This window comes from Heteronotia binoei, chromosome 10 (genome assembly GCF_032191835.1).
Source record: "Heteronotia binoei isolate CCM8104 ecotype False Entrance Well chromosome 10, APGP_CSIRO_Hbin_v1, whole genome shotgun sequence".
NCBI lineage: Eukaryota > Metazoa > Chordata > Lepidosauria > Squamata > Gekkonidae > Heteronotia > Heteronotia binoei.
This window is the reverse complement of record NC_083232.1, coordinates 30,077,709-30,101,072: the sequence shown is the minus strand read 5'-3', so window position 1 is coordinate 30,101,072 and position 23,364 is coordinate 30,077,709. Positions and strand designations below refer to the sequence as shown.

General features: G+C 42.8%; 1 protein-coding gene across 1 annotated transcript in view; it reads left to right on the top strand.

Moving 5' to 3' along the window:
- Positions 1 to 23,364, top strand: part of SVIL (supervillin) — a 122,695-nt gene that overhangs the window by 12,507 nt on the left and 86,824 nt on the right. The gene's annotated exons all lie outside the window — the stretch shown is intronic.

The window sequence follows — 23,364 nt, the reverse complement described above, 5'->3', positions numbered from 1 at the left end:
TGAAAACACATAAGCAACACTAGAAGGAGGGCATTTAACCATTATTGGGGTATGTCAGATGAAACAAAGAAAGGTCTTTGCCTGCTGCTGAAAGACATGGATAGAAGGAGACAGACAAATATCCCTGGGGAGGGAGTTCCAGAGTTTTGGTGCCATGACAAAGAAGGTGCTTTCTTGGTTTCCCACCCATCTAGCTTCAGATGCCTTGGGCAACTGAAGCAGAGCTTCTGAGGATGATTGGAGTGAGTGGGCATGTTTGTGTGGGAGAAATATAATAGTTCAGAACAGTTTTCCTTTTATTAGTGGTTGAACACACCTGTGCTACCTGTGAGTGACTTGCCAAGTAAAATGCAGTCTTCCAGTCCTGGTGACCTACCAGGTACTGAGTAAGCCCCCTGTGTTAGTTCTTTGCTTAGAACTACAGAAACAGAAGGGTTGCCGAGCATCTGTCATGGCTGATTGGCTGTTTTTGAGGGAGATCTGTTTTCCTGGCCTGTGCAAGTCATGACTCACTTCTGCACTATGTTTAGTCCCTTGTGCTAAAGGTTGGGCAATGTGGAATGTTATGCTCCATTTTCTAAGGAAGGGGGGAAAGTGGGATAAAACTTTATCTGAAGTAGGGTTAAAAATTGATGGCTTATTGATCCATCAGTTTCCTCATTTCTAAGAAATAAAAAAAGTCCTGTATAAGAGATTCAAATTGGGACAGAAGTGGTTGCTGTCTGATTTTTTAGAAAGCTTTTTCATGTGGTATAAATTACCTTTTAAACAAACTGGCTCAGTCATTGGCCTGATTTCTGGAGGGAGCTGGAATAGCCAACTGTCCCATTTTCTTCTGCCACAAAGAGAGAGATTTAAGAGGCATTATAATAACAGATGAAGTGTTTCTGTGATCCCTTCTGTAAAACAAACACACACAAAAAATGACGTTGTGGTTTGGAGGAGGAAAGCCCTGAAAACATCTAAAATGATTTTTAAAAGTTTCTGAAGGGTACATGTACTTTAGAGATTCTAGGGTTGTATTATATAGCTTTAACGGTTGCAGTGTATAAAACTTCAGCCGTTGAACACAAAGGGCTCGTTAATACGGGCACCAAGATTTTCAAATCTCCCTCTGTTTAACTTGGCAAGTGCTACAGTGTTCATTACACTTCCAGATATAATAGCTGCTTCCTTCCACTGAAACCAGCAGGGTTAGATGCAGCCGAAATGTGCTGGCAGCTGGTCTCCGGTGCTGCAGATGCTAGTTCATCTGTCAGTGCGGAGGTAAAGCCCCACAGTGCCTTGTTCTGGGGTAATGGCTTGGATTATAGAATATCAGTAATCTGATGCAGAACAAAACCTTTTATGTAGAAGAGCAGCTGGGATTTAGCGTTGGCCTAAATGGTGTTTCATGGAGCAAAATGGCATCTGTTGTTGAGTATCACAGAACTGGTTTTCCCCCGCCAGCACATCAGTCACTGAAACAAAAAATGGAATAGATCTCTGGAGTCCCTTTCACTGAGTGAAATGTCTTAGAGGTGAAATGTCTTAGAGGTGTTATCTCTAATCTTCCCCTGATTAAACAAACATACCATAGTTTAGAACTTCAGGGCTGAAATCTGCCAGGATGATGCAACCTCTGCAACAGTATAACCAGTGTTCCAGCTAAGCCAGGGGTGCCAAATGTGCAGCCCTGGGGCAGAATCAGGCCCCCATAGGGCTCCCATCAGACCCCCAACAACTGGCTGTTGTCTGCTTCCTTCTCCCTCTCTCTTGCTTCCTTCTGCATCACAGCTTGCTTTGCCAGGCTTGCTCAATTGCACAGGAGCTACAGAGCAAAACCTCTATTTTCTCCTTTGGCTGAGGAGGAAGGGATAAGACAGGGGAGGAAGGGATAAGACAGAGCTTGTTTTTCCAGGCTCTCTCAATTGCACAGCAGAGCTACTGAGCCAAGCCTCTCTTCCTTCTATTGGCTGAGGCTCCCCCCCCCAGTTCCCTGGGGAAGGAACGTAAGAGCCACAGCTTCCTTTGCCCCATTCCCTGGATCCCACGGGAAAAATACAAAGAAAGCGCCTTTAAGACCAATGAGTACTAACATTTTAAGCACGTTTTGCGGGTGTTTTTTTTAAAAATTCAGTTGTGTTTGTCTGTGCTCTTTACAAAGTTTATATCTCTGCTACCTAATCTTAAATAGGTAAGGGCCTGGCCCAACATGGCTCGTCCCAACAAGGTCTCATTTATGTTGGATCCATTGGTCATAATAGATGAGTTCAACACCCCTGATCTAAGCTGAGTTGGTGTGAGCTAGGTCACAGGTTTTTTAGCCTCCAGCTCACACATTTTTATCTTAGCTCAGGGAGGATGGCCCCAGAGCAAACTGTTTTATGCAGTAGCTCACAACTTTAATGCTGGTAGGTCACGAAGTAGAATTTTTGCTCCACAGCTTAGAGGGAGCATTGATAACAGCTGAACTCCAGATCAGTTCATCTGGAGAAAGCATCCACTTTGGAAGGTGGACTCTATGGCTTTTTGCCCTTTTGAAGTCCTTTCCATCACCAAGCCCCACTCTCCTCAGGCTCCACCCCCAAAGTCTCCAGGTGGCAACCTTAAGAGGAGAGATTTGCATTTTGTGCAGAATCCAAGGAATTGCTGTATAATTTCTTTATGTTAAAGCTCCGACTTAAGGTCTGTAAGGTGGAGAACAACAGAAAACATTAAAAAACATGTAACTATATAAAAACAATTAAAACACAATACATGAGTGAAAAGAAGGGTCAATGAGAATCAGTGGGGGAATGCCAGATGAAACAAAGCCTTCCCCCACTGGCTGAAAATGACTATATAAGGGCCAGATGACTTTCCCTGGGGAAGGAGTTCCATAATTTTGTTCCCATGACCCAAAAGACCCTTTCTCAGGTTGCCACCCATCTATCATGAGATGGTGGGGGCACCCAAGGTATAGCCTCCAAATATGACTGTAGTAGTTGGGTAGGTTCATATGGGAGAAGGAGGTCCTAATTCAGGGTGTGTGTGTGTGGTGGGGGAGAAGATGTCTGGAAAGGTTTCCAAGTGCCAGAAGTCATCTTGGTGCTAAGGAGAATTGTGCAATTTGGGAAGATGTAGAGCAAGCAAGGTTAGCCAGCTGAACTAGGAAATGTACATTGTTAAGGATGCACACAGAGGCTTTGTGTATGTGTGTGTGCAGGGCCGTTCAAAGGGCTTTTGGCATCCTATCCTGACTGCTAACCTGCTGTCCCTCCTCCAGCCTTGCTATAAGTGAAGTCAGCACTTTCTACCCCACCCCAGGGAAGCAGGAAGAGCAGGTGGTACCTCCTTGCTTTCCTGGGTCCATGCTCACAGATGAGGAGCTGCCGTCAGGCTATGCAGCCTCCCTCTACCATGCCTTTGCAATCTGGGGAAGGCAGGCCTTACAGACTTAGGCAGGAAAAGGAAGGCAGGAGTCAAGCTCCTCATTCACTGGCCTGGGGACGGCTGTCTGATTTTTGTCCCTCCTTCTTTTGTGTGTGTGGGTGGTGCCCTGGATGGGCAAGCAACAGTAGACAGGTAGCCACCAGCTCTTCTCCCCTCCCTCCCATCCACTGAAGGGAAGATGTAAGGTTTTGCCAAGATTCGATCATTAGACTTCTTGAGTAAATACAGAAGCTTTAATGAAGAAACATATAACAAACTCTTGTAGCATGTATATGCTAGGCTACTGCGTCACCGCTTGCCATTGGCCCAGCCCTCCTTCTGCCAGATGAAACAAAGCCTTCAAACAAAGGTCCAAGTCCCTGACAAGGATTTGTTTCAAGCTTGTGGGCTAGAAACAATCCAGATATAGGTTACAGGTTTATGGCCCATTACCGCTCTCATCTAATTCTCCCACACAAAAATTTGAATTATTTCTCAGGCTGCAGTGTTACTTTCTTCATGGTCGCATTCCAAGTTACAGACATCTGTTGTTGGTACCTATCTTACTTTACTAGGGAGATGAGATTAGGCCCCTGCTTCTCACAGTGGCCTGCCGTCCACAGTGGCCTCCCTCGTTACTAATACTATTCTACATAAAACCTTAAAAGAATACAAGGAACATATATGAAGGTTAGTGAACACCGATATTCTAATACATGGGTTAGTATAGTCATGAGTATATGTGTATCGATGCATGTATAACTGCAGACAATCATACGGTTATGGATATATGAGTGTACTTTGAATAACTGGCTCTTCATCAGCAATGACAATACTATTAGGAAAATCAACAGACTGTTTCTAACCCACAAGCTTGAAATAAATCCTTGTCAGGGACTTGGACCTGACAGAAGGAGGGCTGGGCCAATGGCAAGCGGATGCTGATATCCAGAGATGGAATTCCAGCAGGAGCTCCTTTGCATATTAGGCCACACACCCCTGATGTAGCCAATCCTCCAAGAGCTTACAAAAAAGAGCCTTGTAAGCTCTTGGAGGATTGACTACATCAAAGGCATGTGGTATAATATGCAAAGGAGCTCCTGCTAGAATTCCACCCCTGCTGATAGCTTTAAGAGATTGCCTTGGTCTGCCTAATGTGTTTCGAATTTTTTTAAAAACATGACTTAGACCGTTTTCGCACACAGCTTACCACGGGGTCACATTCCTGTTCTCTCTGCAGCGTACGTCGGATAGCTTTAAGAGATTGCCTTGGTCTGCCTAATGTGTTTCGAATTTTTTTAAAAACATGACTTAGACCGTTTTCGCACACAGCTTACCACGGGGTCACATTCCTGTTCTCTCTGCAGCGTACGTCGGATTTCCCATTATCTGCGCCGAAGTTACAGAAAGTGCCGCAGCTTTTGCGTAGCAAACATAAACTGCTAAAACCCAGTTTACGTTTGCTACACAAAAGCCATGGCACTTCCTGTAACTCTGGCACAGATAATGGGAAAGCCGACAGACGCCGCGGAGAGAACAGGAATGTGAGCGCGTGGTAAGCTGTGTGCGAAAACGGTCTTGGATTCCTTGAATAATATTTGTTTATTAAACCAGGTTTTTTTAATTGGTTTCAATGAAAAATGTAGTTCATCATTTTCACCTCCCCCAGCCAGGTGAGATGAAATCCTCAGAGATTATTCTTCTCATCCAACAAATTTTCTCTCCCAAACTTTAGAGGGATAAGAGGAAAACACTGTTTCACGGGCAATTAATTTTTTTTTGTTTTTTTGAAAAGGGATGTGGAGGTGTAACGACGGCAGCATCCGAGTGAATTTTTTTTTGTCTTTTCTTGAGTTATTTTAATGGTCTGTTGTTAAAGTAATCTGAAGTGCGGGCACACTTGGTTAATTTCCTACCTGCTTTTCCTCCAAATATACAGTATGCGACACCAAGGCAGCAGGGTGGGGAGTGTTGTATCAGGCAATTGGTATTGCAACTTTCACATTAAAAATGTCAAGAGATCTTAGAAACATAATACCCGCTGATCTCTCATGTAGAGAAACAGTTCTTTCCTCATTACAAATCTCCCATTTCTCATTAAGGAAAAGCATTTGCTTCTGCTCCTTCCTCACTCTGCTGTAATGTCCTTTTTATGCTTTCCTTCCAGAGAGTGCAAAGAAGATGTTTGCCTTTGCTTTCTAATGGCATTCTCTCTGCCCTGGGGAGAGCCATGTAGCATCTGCCTGTTCCCCCTCTAGTCTTTGGCACCTTGCTTTCAAGAGTGTAAGCAAAAGGTTTGCCGATATAGCAAAACAATGGCCTGTGGCTCTTCACGTTGAACAAATTTATGTATTTACGTTTTTATGCTCCCTTTTCCACCCAGTCCAGGCCCCCCCCCAACCAGGTCAATGAATATAAAAACATTAAACGATTTAAACAATTAAAATACAGTTAACAATATCCATTTTAATTAAAAACACGTAACAAACAGCACTTTGAATCTCCCTAAGCCACTGGGTGAGTGTTGTGATTTGCAAAGAATAATAAAGCTGTTGAAAGAACTACATATTTGGTGAAAGCATCAGCTAACTTTTGTGGTTGGAAGGTGTCCCTGCTTATTACCAGCTGAGTCACATGCTCGCCCTTGCTTCATGAAAAGCAGACACTGAGGTGTCAAAATAATGACTGATTTCTGAGATTACTGATAGTCAATGTTAGCAATCTGAGCTTCTGAGTTAGCTTCTGAGTCCAAGCAAATTACTTGCTTGGAACACTGGCTGCCGTTTACTGCCATTACACTGGCTGCTATTGAACATTGGCTGCCTTGCAACACTGGCTGCCATTTAGAATGTTTGCAGACTCCAAGAGACCTGACTAAAAAGCGAGCCCAAATATCCATTTGCCCCATGCTTGCAACTGACATTTCAGTGTAATGTGCAAATAATAGAATCTGCAAACTCACACGGTCAGCGCTTGTTGACTCTTTTAATGTTGACTGAATGGCATAAAGCTTTCATAAGAAAGGTGCTAAAATGAAAAAATCATCTAAGGGTTTTGTTTGGTTTGCTTGTTTGGAGGGGAATTGTACTGGGGTGAGGTGTCCAGATGTGATTGTTGTTACTTATGGCTTGGATTGCCTTGGCTGTGTATTGATGCTGAAACAAAAAATAAAAATAAAAAAGGGGTGCATTTGGCATTCAGATCTTTGTTAGTTAATTTCTAGGTGTTTGTCCCTATTCATTATGCCAACATACATGTCAACCATTGGATAGTTGTTTCTTTGCCCATTGGGAGTCTAAATATTTCTTGTACAGCCCCAGTTTTTTGTAGCCTGTTTTCCTCTTGTACAGGCATAGATTATTATTTTGTAGGAGGCTTCTTTCAGAGAGAGGTAACGGATGTAGCACATGGCTATTCCAGTGCCAACTGAATTTATCACTCATTAGCCAAGCCGTTGCTAGTTTGTATGAGGCCAAAGACGGTTTATGAAAACTGTCCAGCACAGACAACTCTGGCTTTGTTTCCAGATGAAGGCAAGGCTGAAAAGAGTTCAGTTAGACTCCCAACGGTCAAGTCTTGGGTGAGGGAGGCCCTCTTCCCTCCTTAATAGCAGGGCTGAATGAAGATGATTTGCTAGCTGTAAATTCTCCTGCTGTGCTATCTTAAATTTTAAAACCCAAGAATGTGAAAGGTTTCAAAATGTGCACTGTGGGCCATAAAAATGACTACGGAGTTCAGTGTTGTACTTCTTCATGTGATACCACAATAGCATCCAAAGGCATTCAAAGTACTCAGGATTAAGTTTGCATAGATGGAATCTGGTTTCCATCGTGCCAGAAAGCAGAATGTGCTGTGGTTTTATTGAAGCCTGGCACTGAGAGAGCCACCCTCAGCTTAGAGTTTAAGGTCACACCCTTTTCAGACTTCCCAAAGATGGTACAGTTCTTTTCACAGGAAAGCACTTCTTGATAGGGGTTCATTGAAAAAAAAGCTGTGGTGTCTCAGGGCTCTGTCTAGGACCACAGTTTGCCCTATATACGTAGAAAAATGGTATGGAGAAATAGCTTTCTACTTTGGGGTTTCAGTTTGACAGATTCCCCCACATTTCTTTTTAAAACAGTTAGATTAAAATCCATTGGCACCTGAAGACACCAAGATTTGGGGGGTATGAGCTTTCAAGAATCATTTTTCTTCTCTTTCCTAGTAGATGACAGGCAGGAGGGGGAAGTCAGTTGCTCCCAAGCATCACCTGAACACCTACCATCAAAGCTTTGTAGATGCAAATGGCTCTCCTGACTAAAGAGGATGAAATGGCCAGCTCATACCTTAGCTGAACACCTAAAAGTTGACACAGAGACTGAGTGGTGTGAGAGGCTAGAATGTATCTTTCTCAAGAAAGGATTCTTTGACTCACAAGAAGTGGGCAGGCAGAGATAGAGTCCCCTGACAAGAAGGCTCCAATTTGGTGATTCCATCTGTTGATAACTTGCAGGAGGCAGCCCCCGAGTCAAGCTCGATGTTGGATGGGGGGCTTTGCCATGTGGAACAGACAAAAGCTGCTTACATGGACAGAAATTCCTAGGAAACAGGGAGCTTTTAGCAAATGAAGTACCTTAGAACAAGATAAGCTACAGAATGCATAGGGCTGAAGGACAGAGGAGCATGGGTTTACATCTTTCCTTTGTAGTCCTTGCTCAGTTTGTTGTTGTTCAGAGAGTATATGTCTCTGTGTTGTTTTTTTACTTTTAATAAATTCTTTATTTTATGTGCTTTTAATAAATTATAAAAGTAAAATAAATTTTGTTTTTTAAATAAATTCTTTACTATTTTGAAGTGGCTGTTGTTTTCTGAGCCATTTAAACCTACACTGCTCAGACATGCTATTTAAAAAGGGTGCCAGGGAAGGGAGGGAGTCAACTGTTAACTTGCCATTTCCCTGGGAGCTCATGAGTGCAGGAACCATCCCCTTGGTTAGTAGGCCGTGGGTAGTGGGAGAGCAAGCACTGCACAGAGCCCAAGAACAGCAACATGAAAGGGAAGCTAGAAGGGCTGGCCCTCTTGATAGATAATTCTTAACACGACTAGTTGGTGGCAGTGTACCAAAGGAAGAGAGAGAGAGAACAACCTCTCTGAGAGTCAGGTGAGCAGTGTGTTGCTGTGCAGACACTGGGGATGGTTGCTGGGCACCTAAACCCATTAGAGGTTTGAACAGTGTGGTGCATGCGTGTCAGTGGGGCTCTTCCACCACAAATGGGTTGGATTCAAGTACTTCTGTTACTCCGCATGTCCTGCTCCCCATTATACCTGGCTTTTGTCCAGGGCTTTTTTTTAGCAGGAACTCCTTTGCATATTAGGCCACACACCCCTGATGTAGCCAATCCTCCAAGAGCTCACAGGGCTTTTCGTACGGGGCCTACTGTAAGCTCTTTGAGGATTGGTTATATCAGGGGTGTGTGGCCTAATATGCAAAGAAGTCCCTGCTACAAAAAAAGTCCTGCTTTTGTCCCTACAGGTCCCAGGATCCCCAGAGCAACCTTTTCAGTGGAATCCCCAGAGCAACTTTTTTGGTAGGATCCCCAGAGCAACCTTTACAGTGGGATCTTCAGTGTAACCTATTCAGTAGAAGGGGCACTCTCCTTTTTTCATCAATGGCAAATCTGGTTAGAGCCAATCCAGTGTTCCTTGCTAAACGGAAATATCATAGATCTAGTAAGTGTGGGACTGCAGCTTTATTACCTGAGGAGAGTAAATGGGACATAGAGCTTACAAGAGCATTGAAAGAAACACAGTTGTTTGTGCTGCTGCTATGTAGATCAATACTCCCTCTAAGCTGTGGAGTCTTGTGAGCGAAAAGTTCTACTTTGTGAGCTTCTGGCATTGAAGTTGTGAGCTACTGCATAAATTGGTTTGCTGTGGGGCCATTTTTCCTGAGCTAAGACAAAAATGTGTGAACTGGATGCTAAAAAACTGTGAGCTAGCTCACACTAACTCAGCTTAGAGGGAACACTGGTGTAGATATAAATGCTGAACATTACACAGGAAAGCATTTAGTAATGCAGGAGCCCACCAGAAACAGGCTTACCGTCACTCTTTGTGAGAACTAGGCGATAATTCTTTGTGGTTTAAACCACAAGGGTTTTTCTGTCTCTCAAGGCATTTTGTATAGCATTTAGGAGCTTGTTGAGAAACATTAGATATGTTATTTCTGCTGTATTGTGCTAACTTTGCTGCTGTCTGCATAGTTCAACCCTAACTGATTTTATGACCCTGCAATGTTATATGGATATGCCCTCAGGAAAACCACATGACTAGAACATTTTGGGTTTACCACAAGCATTAGAACAGCTGTTTAGGTCAGAGTCAGGAACCTTTTATAATTGGAGGCAAACAATTGCACAATTCGGAGCAAGAGATCACCAGAGAACCTGTGTGAGAGCCTGTCTGCCTCATTAAAACAGTACAGTTTAACATTAATAATCCATAATATTTCTGTAACCCAAACAGTGGAGTTTGAGAGGTCTTTATTAGGAAGGGATACAGTTACAATAAGTGGTAAATATACACATGAGCACCCCTTGAATTTGAAGGAGTAGTGACTCACAAAAGGTCATACCCTGCCACAAATTTTGTTAAGTCGATGCTACTGGAGTCTTGCTCTTTTCTATGAGCACCCGGTATGATTGAGCTGGGGGTTGTCTTCTGTTTTATCATACTCACAACCCTGTGAAATAGGCGATACTGGGAAGCAGTAGCTGGCCAAAGATACCTCATGATGCCATCCTAAGTAGATCATCATAGAATCCTAATAAGATCTGTTCAGGGAGGCTTGCTCCCAGGAAAGCATTCTTTAGGCCTGCATTGTCTGTGACATGTAAGGATGAGTGGAGATTTCAACCCAAGTCTTCTGGCTTCTTACACTCTAGCTGCTAAACTGCCAGACATATTATTAGACAATGCCTGGGATTTATTCAAATTGATTTATTAGATTTGAATAAATAAATGTGTTTATGTGACACTGATATTTCAACTGACCATAATGCAACATTATTGTTCATTTCATTACTAGCTTCTAAAAAAAGGAAAAGGTTATCTTTTTGGTAATAAAAACTTTTGCAGTTGAAACTTTCTAAAACGTAAGCTAATAGGAGTTTTATTTTTAAAAAATCCTGAAAAGATTACAGAAAATGTCCAAGCAAACCAAAGCACACATATGTGCAAATAACCTCAACATTCCCCAGAGTTTAAAAAGTGTCTTGAGGATTTGGCAAAGAGGGGGGGAATGCTGCCTGTTGAAAATTGTATTCTCCTCCATTACTTTTTTAAGAGTCCTTGTGTCATACCTCCAAACCGTGTTTTTTTAAAACTTAAATTCTGTAGAAAAATCTGGAGCTCATCTAAGAGGCAAAGTGTGTGAGAGACTCTGGTGCATAGGAGCATCACGCAGTCCTGCTCATTCGTATGCCGTTCACATATTTTTCTTGTACCTTCAGTAAATACCCTGGTTATGAAAACCTTAGTTTGTGGAACGAAAGCTTCTAAAATATAATATATGTAAATACAAGAAGTATTTCCTCAAGCTTGATTGACATTCTCTGCTTAATTGCACATCTGGAGCCAAAACACATTAGAAGGGATGTTTGGAGATCATGTACTGATTTCTTCACCACCCAGCTGTGAGGTTTGAAATGTGAGCTTTGGGATTTCAGTGACTCAGCCAAATCTCTAAATTCTGATCCTGAAACTATGAGGATTTCAGGCTGTTGAGGCAACCATCCGCTGCATTGAAAGTCTTGGCATGTTACCTACTCAGTCCCACGGAGGAGTTTATTATTACATCTTTCTTGATAAGTTTCAGCTAATTGAAATAATTCTTGGCAGAAAAAAGGCAAAAGGAATTATTGGAACATATGGTAAATCACTTAAATGTGGCTTTATTGTCCAAAGATGAGAGTGAAACCAAAGCATCTGTCCAATAAAATTATTCTGGTGAGATCATTCCTCTTCAACCTCCCACTCTTATTTTCTTCGGGGTTAGGTCTGTTTCCACATGTTATGTGGAACTTTTGTGTGTTGAGCTGATGTCCATGTTGGAAAACTGTTCACACATTAAATACCTAAATGCATGCTAGCCTTATTTTAAGATATCACCCCTCTGTAAAATCTTACTTTTAATTGAGCATTTATTTAAGGGTTGCTCTTTGTATTTAAACAAAAAAGCCCCTTTCAACAGAACTATTTTGGCCTCTTCTGGATTTCTGGCATTCGACAGTCACATCTAGAGTCAGATAAGCCCCGTCAGGGTAGGATCATAGAACGAAAACAGCATCACTGGGGAACTAGAGATGAAGAAAAACGCTATATGTTGGACCAATAGCAAAATTTATGGCCTTTTTTCATAGGCAGTGTGCTGAAGATAATTAGACCTAGTTGATATGTTTCTTGACGTCAGTGGATTCCAGTTGTTGTGCTGAACCCGTAAACCAATGTCATTAATGAATTTCCATCGCTGCTGGTTGATGATCGTGTGCTGTGCTCAAAGTTGTAAAATGTTTCTGCCAAAAAGTGATTCTAAAGATTTCAAAAAGCAAGGGTAAGAACAGGAATCAACTCTGCTTCCAAATACATTTTGCTGCTCTTGATGGCAGTAATTTTATCAAGGCAGTTAAATCTGTTTTGATGTGTATTCCTACATCCATGTGTAAACATTTATACTTATGTAGTGGGGGATTCTGTTTAAAATTTGGTCATGAGTTCCAATTATAGTATTGGATAAAGTAGATTACATGGATTGTCAATCCAGTTTCTATCCTGGTCTTGGACCTTAGATGATCTTGGTTGCCTTGATGAATGATTCTGTCAGGTGAGAAGACAGGAAATGCATCCTTGCTGATTTTTCTTGGAACATTGACCATGGTGTTCTGAGACAAAAGGTAGGGCTAGGATAGCAACATGACTCAATGGATGTCTACTGTTGTATCTCACAGAGTTCTATCTTGTACCATATGCTTTTCACTATCAATATGAAACAAGCATGTTGGGAGAGAGGTCGTCTGGGGATATGGGGTGAGGTGTCATTGCAATTGCTGCCATTCAGATTGTACAACATCTGATTGTGCTGCTTTCCATCTCTTGAATAGGGCAAGCTAGTTATTCTTGGTAGTAGAAGACAGGCTGGCTCACACTTAACATCTCCCAGGAGCCAGGTTCAAGACCAGCTGTAGGTACAGCTCCAATAATCCTGGCTGGTCCTGGCCTTTGCACTTAGTACCAAGACTGGAGGAAGTGCTTGGAAGCAGTATGGCTCAGTAGTGCTGTGGTTCTCCCTATGGCTCAGCTTATGGATGGATATGCTAATAGCTGGGACATGTGTCATATAATTCCCAGGCAGCCGCAGGTGTGAGTTGTGCTTCCTGTACCCTTAAATGGAAAGTGGCTGCTTGGGAACTGAAGCACAGCAGCAGAATTTGGAGGTGGGCTCTCTTGATTCCCAAAGAGACAGAGAACAAGCAAAAGTCAATCAAAGTCCTGGGAAATCATAAATGTCCTATATATTAAATGGTGAGAGTTGTTCAAGTATGAGAATGACTATAACAGAGATGTGGGCCTTTTCCTTTTCTGGATGCCCCCACAATTAGAGTTAACCTATTCAATATGGTAAGTTACTTCAGTTGCCAGCCTGGCGAAGGAGTGTGAATTGTTTTTCCCATCTCTCCACCCTAAATATACCAAGTGTTCTCACTGCTGATCTCACATAGATGAACCATTAGTAATCCAAGGATGACAGCAAATTTAAAATTACTTCAGGAGCAATTGGGTTTTGGATGAGCTGATGATAGAAGCTGGAATTGTAGCTGGATGTTTTGCTATTGGCATGGAACAAGTGAAGTCAGACCTGGGATGCTCCAAAAGGGCACCTAGTTGACCCCACTGCCTAGTGGGCAGGGCTGTTCATCTCATACTATTGGATGAGACACCATTATATTAGCAGCTCTGCCAAATACGTGCTCACATGAAAGGTGTGTCTGCCCTGATAAGGAAGGCAGAGGAACCAAATTTCACTGCCATCTGTCTTGTGAGCAAGGCTTCGCTTGCCATTCGTAGCAAGAAAATACTAATAGCCCTGTGTAGTGAATTGCACCAATTGCCAAAACCCCTCATTGATTTTAAAACGTGCTTTGCATGTTACATATTCATACTTGTTAACTGCTTTGAAAAACAGCTGGGAAGGCAGTATAAAAGGTCTCAGCTCGGACTCGGTATTCAGCATATTCGGCTCAATCACTTTGAGATGAGCATATATATTTGCTCCATTTGTAGTCTCCAGGACACCTCTCTGACCCATTTCTAAGCAAGCAGCAAACTCATTAATATGCAAGCTTGGTAGCACTGATCAAAATGGAAGATATTCTGAGCTAAAAAAAGTGACCTTTGGAAAGTCAGGTTTTGCATTTTTGCGCTGCACAAGATAAAAACTTATGTCTTGTTTTGTAATGTCATAAAGAGTGTTCTGGTGTTTTTACAAACATGAGTCATCTTCCTGATTTGTTTGCATAGCTGCACAATACCATTGCACAGTGCATCCTTGCATTTCCCTCACCCCCCCCCCCCCCGAGCACATTGTTCATCTGAAGATTTCTATGACTTGACATAAAACTTTCTACAGTTGTTGAAGGGGTAGCCTGAGCACCCACAGTCTGCCAAAAGGTAGGCCTGTCAGTTGCTTGCAAGGTAAACACTGCCTGACCTATAAGCCAGCCAGTCAACTTGTACGTTGCCTTATTAGGTAAGCAGCTGGGGATGGTGTCTGGGGACAGAATTTGCTGGATGGCAAACTGAGCATCCATAGAAGGGGGAGGGGAGTGGAGTAGATCTAAACTGTGTTGAAATTGCTCTTTCCTTGTATTTCCATTAAAAATGGGATTTCATTTTGTAGGCTTTGAAAACTAGAGTGAACAGGAATAACTTCCTGAATTAGAAGAGGTGAATATATTGCTGCCCCCTACCTCTCTGTGTATATATAGAACAAATTCTATATTGTGTACAGTTTTACATTGAATCCTAGCATTTTTACTTTCTATCTTAATTCCTTTTTTTTTAATTCAATTCAGTTTAATTTGGGGTATAAGCCTTTGTGTGCATGCATGTACACTTCATCAGATAATTGTTTTTTGCTAATCCTAGGTTTTCTTTGCATAGATTTTAAATATAAATCCAGCCCTGAAAATGTTCCAGGTTCCTTCCCCCCCACCCTCCACATCTAACCACAGAATTAGTGTTACTGTAGACTGAAAATATTATCTCACTGTAGGAGATGGAATAGGCTTTTGTGTGGCTTAAAGAATGATTTGCTCATTTGAGCTGCTATGCAAAACAAACACTAGAGAGGATTAGGAGGTTAGGACCCTGGCAGCAGAGGCGGCAGTTCCAAGGTTGTGCTGGTCCAGCAACTCAGAACATTGCAGGTGTGTCATGCAAAACCAAGGAAAAGTAGAAGACAGTATGTGAGGCTGCTTTATGCTAACACAGTCAGGAGTCCACTTATAGAATCATAGAGTTGGACGGGACCTCCAGGGTCATCTAGTCCAACCTCCTGCGCAATGCAGGAAACTCACAAATACCTCCCCCTAAATTCACAGGATATTCATTGCTGTCAGATGGCCATCTAGCCTCTGTTTAAAAACCTCCTAGGAAGGAGAGCTCACCACCTCCCGAGGAAGCCTGTTCCACTGAGGAACCACTCTAACGGTCAGGAAGTTCTTCCTAATGGTGAGCCAGAAACTCTTTTGATTTAATTTCAACCCATTGGTTCTGGTCCTACCTTTTGGGGCCACAGAAAACAATTCCACACCATCCTCAATATCACAGCCCTTCAAGTATTTGAAGATGGTGATCATATCACCTCTCAACCGCCTCCTCTCCAGGCTAAATATGCCCAGCTCCTTCAACCTTTCCTCATAGGACTTGGTCTCCAGACCCCTCACCGTCTTCATCGCCCTCCTCTGGACCCGTTCCAGCTTGTCTATATCCTTCTTAAAATATGGTGCCCAAAACTGAACACAATACTCCAGGTGAGGTCTTTAGAGCATATGAACATATGAAGCTGCCTTATACTGAATCAGACCCTTGGTCCATCAAAGTCAGTATTGTCTTCTCAGACTGGCAGCGGCTCTCCAAGGTCTCAAGTTGAGGATTTTCAATCCCTGGCCCCTTTTTGGAGATGCCAGGGATTGAACCTGGGACCTTCTGCTTACCAAGCAGATGCTCTACCACTGAGCCACCATCCCTCCTTACCAGAACAGAGTAAAGCGATACCATCACTTCACGTGATCTGGACACTATACTTCTGTTGATACAGCCCAAAATTGCATTTGCCTTTTTAGCCACCACATCACACTATTGGCTCATGTTCAGATCCACTAAGACCCCTAGATCCTTTTTGCACATACTACTGCTAAGACAAATCTCCCCCATCCTATAACCACTCTTTTTATTGGTGCAACACTGCATGCACAAAACACTAGAATTCTAACTGTGATGAATGCATGTCTCCAAACATGACTTTCAGCTTTTATAGGGGAGGGGCTATGGCTCAGTAGTAGAGAAGCTGCTCGACATGCTGAAGGTTCCAGGTTCAATCCCCAGCTGTAAAAGGATCGGGTAATATGAAAGTAGGGTTGCCAATCCCCAGATGGGGGCAGGGGATCCCCCGATTTGGAGGCCCTCCCCCCACTTCAGGGTCATCAGAAAGGGGGGGAATGTCTGCTGGGCACTCCATTATTCCCTATGGAGACTCCTAGGGTATAATGGAGAATTGATGTGTGAGTATTTGGGGGGGCTGTTTTTTGAGGTAGAGGGACCAAACTTGCATCATAGCATCCTGTGCCTCTCCCCAAAAGACCCCCTGAGTTTCAAAAAGATTGGATCAGGGGGTCCAATTCTATGAGCCCCAAAATAAGATGTCCCTATCCTTCATCATTCCCAGTGGAGGGAAGGCATTTAAAAGGTGTGTGGTCCCTTGAAATGTGATGGCCAGAAATCCTTTTGGAGCTCAGTTATGCTTGTCACAACCTTGTTCCTGGCTCCACCCCCAAAGAACCCAGATGTTTCTTGAATTGGTCTTGGCAACCCTATATGAAAGATCTCTTTGCCTGAGACTCTGGAGAGCTGCTGCCAGTCTGAGTAGAGAATTCTGATCTTGATGGACCAAGGGCAGCTTCATGTGTGCCTTATGCAAGTGCTATGTTGCCAGGACACAAACAGCCTCTGCAGGCTAGAGCTGTGTGTCATGTAAGGCACAGCTCTCTTTAGAAGCTATTATTAGATACCTAGGGGTGCCTAAAGACACTTTTTAAAATCTAGAGTAGTTGTAAAAACATGGCAAACTTAGCCAGGAGTGTAGAAAACCTCCTAGAAGTTTTACATTAAATGACGTTTTACGTGTCCTGATGCCACTGGTGGACCTCCTGATGGCACTTGGGGTTTTTTTGCCACTGTGTGACACAGAGTGTTGGACTGGATGGGCCACTGGCTGGATCCAACACGGCTTCTCCTATGTTCTTATTAGATGTTGCCATGTGTTGATCAATTTGGAATATAATCCATCTTGAAACGTAAGGTGATTATGCATTAGTACTAAAAGGCCTTTGGAAGTAGAGCGAAGATAAACCTGTAGGACACATCAAGAGAACATCTTTGTGTGTATGGTATCAGTAATGGTGATTTTACATAAAGTTTCTTTAGCTGAAAAATTATATAGGTCAGATTCATTTTCTTGAATCCCTTCAGTCAGACATATTTGCATTCTTCCAGTCAAATGAGTTGGCCTTCCACCCTTAGCTATCATGTTACATCAACACTTTGGTTGGCTGCATCATGTTATGTCATGATGCAGAGTAGCTGGGGCCGGGTTTTGAACTGGGTTGTCTTAACAACACCCAAATAAGATTTTAAGAGGTTTTACTTATTTTCTCTCCAGGCTCATGATTTCACCATAACAAATAGCATTGCCTAGAGCACTAATTCTTAAAAAAAAATTGAAAATTTCTTCATGCAAATTGAAAGATTTTAATTTGCTGAGAGAAGCTTCAGGAGATTACCAGTGCAATCCTAAACAAGGTTACACCCTTCTTAAACCCAGGGACTAGATGGGTGCAAGTCTGTTATGATAGCTAGATTCAAGGTACACTTGAACCTTAGAGACCAACATGATTTTCAGTCTCTAAGATGTTGGTCTCTGAGGTGCTACTAGATTGGAATCTAGCTGTTCCACTGCCAGCCAACATAGCTTGGGTTGCCAATCCCCAGTTGGGGGCAAACCAGGACACCCTGGTTTGGAGGCTCTCCCCCTGCTTCAGGGTTATCAGGACACTGGGGGGGTGGGGTTGAATGTCCACTAGGCATTCATTGTACCCTATTGGAGACTGATTCCCATAGAGCAGGGGTGGCCAATGGTAGCTCTCCAGATGTTTTTTGCCTACAACTCCCATCAGCCCCAGCCATTCAGCCATTATACATAGAGTATAATGGAGAATCAATGTGTGGGTATCTGGGCCTCTGGGGGAGCTGTTTCTTTGAGGTAGGGGCACCAGATTTTCAGCATAGCATCTGATGCCTCTCCTCAACCACCACCCCCCAATTTAGAAAAGATTGGACTAATGGGTCCAATGCTATGAGCCCCAGAAGAAAGTGCCCCCATCCTCCTTTATTTAAAACAAATGGAAGGCATTTAAAAGGAGCACAATTGCTTTAAATGTAATAGCCAGAATTCCCTTTGGAATTCAGTCATATTTGGCACAACCTGGCTCCATCCCCAAAGTCCACAGATATTTCCTGAGTCAGACCTGGCAATCCTAAACATAGCTACCCTGTGCAACAATGTGTTTAGGATTGCGCTGTAAAACCACAGCACTTATATTCCTTCCTGAACATTTGGTGAAATGGGAGAGAGGCTCTTCCCTTCCCCCACCCCCAACTAGCAAGGAAAAACCTCATTTGAAATATAAAGATGAACACCAGTAAGACTTTGAAGAAGAAAGTTTTGCATTGGAATATGCAAACATTTTAAGTTGTAGAAGAAACTCTGTGCCTGTTAAATGCATTAGTCAGTTACAATTTGCAATTATTTATTTAGTGTACTACATGTCACTCTCTATGGACAAATACTGGTTTTGATCCCCCATCTGTGCCCTGTTCAAAATAGTAACCAAATGTCAATGCAATCCAATGCAAACTCTTAGCTGTGCATGGATGTGTCCAAACTTTCAACGCTTCCCAACCCAGTCTTGAATTATTGCATAACAATAGTCATGACTTCAGGAAAGCTAAATGGCTTAAACATGTACCTCCTGGAGGGATGATCTCACATCAGGAAACTTTACGCCGGAAGCTGGGATAAATAACATCCAACAGGAAAACAGGGTACCACTTGCAAATGTTCGCTGGTGGTGGAGGAGGAACAGGCGTAAACTGTCTGATGTTAGCCACTCAAAATATATTTACTTTTAAATCCATACACCATTTCATCTAGATCAAGTGGCATGGCTCTTGTCCCCCCTCTCAGGACTGTTGCCCTTAGAAAAATGTTTTCTTACTCTGAGACCCAGCTTCATAGTGCAGAGGGGTGAGGTGAGTTATGCATCCTGTATATGCTGGGCTTTTCATTTCCTATTGCCATTGGGAGCAAATAGTTCATGACAGTGAAAAGTTGCCTGATAAGAACCCATAAATATCCTTTAAGTAGTGCTAACATTATGGCTGTATCCTTGGTATAAAGTTGCATAACTTTGGTGTTCTACAGTTATAGGGCCAGTGTAGGTTGTGTACTTGCAAAGGGCCTACACAAGGCAGAGGGCCTACCCCTGTTCGGAGACTCTGAATCAAACTACCATTTCCCAATGAGATAAATGTCTGTAGCAGTGGAAAAAACTACTGAACACAAGAGAATTGCACTCTGCTGTCCTTTGATACCCTTATTTAGCTTTCCTATTAGACCAGAAACCCTGCACCACAGTGGACCACTGAAGTACTTCTTCACCCAAAGGGTGATTAACATGTGGAATTCACTGCCACAGGAGGCGGTGGCGGCTACAAGCATAGCCAGCTTCACGAGGGGATTAGATAAACATATGGAGCAGAGGTCCATCAGTGGCTATTAGCCACATCCTATTGTTGGAACTCTCTGTCTGGGGCAAGTGATGCTTTGTATTCTCGGTCCTTGGGAGGGACAACAGTGTGAGGACTTCTAGTGTCCTGGCCCCACTGATGGACCTCCTGATGGCACCTGGGTTTTTTGGCCACTGTGTTACACAGAGTGTTGGACTGGATAGGCCATTGGCCTAATCCAACATGGCTTCTCTTATGTCCTTTTAGACTTGCTGGGCCTGATGAGACCAAAAAGAGAGAGAATCTAACTCCAGCATAGCCCCAATGGAAGGGAGGAGAAGAAGGGACCTGAAACAGGTGGCATCCATGATGGCAGGAGAAAGAAAGAAGCAGTAATTGATCACTTTGAGCCCAAACTATGGTAAAAACCCACAGTATGGTTATATAGAAATCTAGCTGCTTCCGTGTCTTATAACCACACACATTTTGACAATACAAAATCTGACTAAGAAACCCGTAACTTTAAAAATAATATTAAACACTACAAGAACACTCTGTTCAGCAACATTTTGTTAGTATTATCTTCTGAGGATATCTCTTTTTGGAATAACTGTATTGATCTCAGTGCCTAGAAGAGAGGTTCCAGATGGACTGTTGTCTTCACATGTTAATAAAGTTTTGAACATGTTGCTACTCAGTTGACCCCAAAATACACTGCAGCAATTTTATTTGAAGTAACATCTTGTTACTCCCCTCCCCCCCCCCCCCCCCCCCAGTTTGGAATGGCAAAATCCCTTCAGTTGTCAGCCAGTGCTGTACAATCTTAATCCGACTACTTGAGTACATTTACGATATGCAGGCCTTTTAACGCCTGCTATGCATGCTCTTCTTGGATTGCATTTGAAATAGAGTTCCTAGATGTTAATAATGGAGAACAGGGCTTGGCAACTTACCACAGACATTAAGAAGGTCTTGATGCATCACTGAGCCAAGTATGGCTCATGTCCTGGAAACTGGATCCTTCTGAGGTGTAAAATGGCCACACATATAATATTTGTCAAGGTCTCGCCCGTTCTGAAAAGTTTTATATCCAGAACACGTCAGCACAGTTTTGCAAAGAGTGCCTTTGTTTCTTTGTATGAGTCTTCAGCAAAGTGTTGTCCTGCCGAGTCTGCAGTTGTGTGTCTTCTGGGACGTCAGTACTGTTGAACTCGGACTTGATACCGAGAAAACACATTTAGAAGCCAGTTTGCCACTATGTTCTCTACACTTCAGTACTGTGCTGTGTGTCCCTTCTGTTACCCAAGTCTAGCTCATCCTGATCATAGCATAAGTGTGACTTTGGGTGCTCATTTCCCCCTCTCCGTTCCATTGGAATGTGCTTGGTCCTACACAGCTATTTCAATGAGCACCTATTCAAATTCATGGAACAGTGTGCTTGGAGAAACTCCATATTTGTATGTGTGTGTTCCTCATATACCATCTAGCATTAGCACTGTAGTTGTGACCCCTTTGCAACGCATATGTATGAAACTTTTCTTGGTGTCTTTTTGTTTAATCAGGTTTGTGACTCTCTATACCCACTACTGGTAGGAGTGGCATACCACCATTTAATAATATGTCCTAACAGTGACAGGACCACAGTAGGACCTTTGTAAGACAGTCCTTTGGTTAGGGGTGTATTACCAGACACTGGCAGTGAGGTCCTACACAGAGTTACTCCATTCTAAGTGCATTGATTTCACTGGGTTAGATTGGAATAACATCACATAGGATTACATGGTAGAAGGTGGATCTGGTGCTTCTGTTTCGCTAAATGAGGAAGGAGTCTGACATTTCTCATTACCCCATTAATAGGGCTATAGTATAATGAAATGGTTCAGGAGGGTACTTTTACAAACAAAGAAGGATGTATATTGCATGGTTTGTTGTTGGAATTATTGTTGTCCATTGTTGTTGTGACAACAATAATGTCCTGAGTCCCACCGTGTAGGGGGAGGGCAGGACAAAAATGTAAGTAAATAAATAAATATTATATATTTTTGCTTTTTGCTGCCTTGTCATCTACTTTGCTAATCCATTTTCTGCACTGTTTATGGTATGTCGTGTGTTAAGTGGGGATTTTTTTTTGTCTGTACTGTCTGATTTTTTAAAAAATCCTACTCCCAATGCATTGTTCATTGGATGTGTTACTGCATTGCTTTAATGATTTGTAATCTGCCTTGAGCCTCAGCAAGAAACGCAAGCTATAAAAGGAATCAGATTGGCTGTTTAACTCAAAGGGAGATTCCCTGGTGGGCCATTGCTCTAGAGCGCCTGTGGTGGCCAGAGGCAAGCAGAGCAGGGTCTGAGACACTGGCTGAGCCAAGATGCCTCATCAGCCATGGCAGTTTGTCAGTTCACCAGCTGTTTCCTCCTATACTGTTTCCAGTTTGGGGAATGTTGTGGTGGGTGAGCTGATGCCCATTGTTGGCCCCTCTGAGCTGAGTGGCCCTGCCTTTTGGTTGAGGAGATGCATTAGCTATTTGTATTGCAGTTTTAGTCTTGTTCTGTCTTGCCCGCCATAGTAGGATAAGCTAGGCTAGTCACTAGAAGGAGGGCATATGCCTTACTTTGGACATGAAAATCAGAGAATCCTTGTTGTCAAATGCTACCTTTGAATCTGTTGGGTTTTCTCCCAAGTCACACTTTCAGAATATGCAGTTCCATACTATCCCTTCTAGGATCCATTGTTTAAAAAAGCATTTTGGGAATTAGATGTGAAAACAGTTTGAACGAGAAGTGCCATCGGTACATATTTAGGGTAATTATTGCTCTACTGTGGTTGTGTCTCATCTGCAGGCCTCTGCAGGAGGGGCTTAAATTTAAATTTTTGTGGGAATCTGGGTGAGGGAGGAATCTGGAGGGGAGAAAAATGTGCTTGTGGGAAGTCTGTGTGTGTCCTTTACCTTTGGGTTGTGGCCAGAAGGCATCACTTTGGTTTTCATGGGATTATACACATGGCCACATGAAGCTGCCTTAGACTGACTCAGATCACTGGGCTATTATCAAGGTCAGTATTGCCTACTCTGAGCAGCAGCAGTTCCCCAGGGACTCAGGCAGAGGTCTTTCCTATCACATGATACCACCAAATAATTTCCGCTGGTGCCCAGCGTCTAGCATAAAAGTTGACTCTCGAAAGAAGGCATCTAGAAATCCTATTTTCATTGGAGTTAACTATGTTGTAGTTCAGACTTGGAAAAAAGGATACGAAAGAGGCTGACCCCACTTAACAGTGAAGTCTCATTATTTGAAAGCACTTTCGGAAATTGAGTTGGAAATGAATGCAGTGATCAGTTGAATTGTGTCCTTCACACTTCTGCCAGTGTACACTTAATGCCTTTCCTCTTAAACTAAAACACTTTTAGGGGTGGTGCCCATTCTGAAGTCCTTCTTCCTGTCTCGTGTCTTTTACCCTGGACCATTTTGTTCTTGTGTTGTATATAAACCTTAGCTGTTACAATATTTGTTTTTGGTTTTTCCTGTAGCAAAACAGATGTTTAGCAGAATGATATAATAGGGCCAGCATCAACCCTTCTGGCAAACCATCATTGCAGTTTATGCTGATCAGTGCCATCATTATTTGTTAACATTCATTTACAGTGAATTTTTGTTTTCATTTTCTAGCAAAAGAAAAGGGTGGAGAATTTTGTTTGTTTCTTTGTGCCGGAACGTAAATTGTGATTTAGCCAATACTTTGAAGTGGCGATCCTGTGAATCTCCCGGTCGCCGTTGTCCAATCTGTTTTAGCATTCATGTACCTAATTTCTGCTTGTAATCTGATTACTGTCTTGAGCTGCTCCAGTTTGCAGCCTATTGCTATGCATTTAC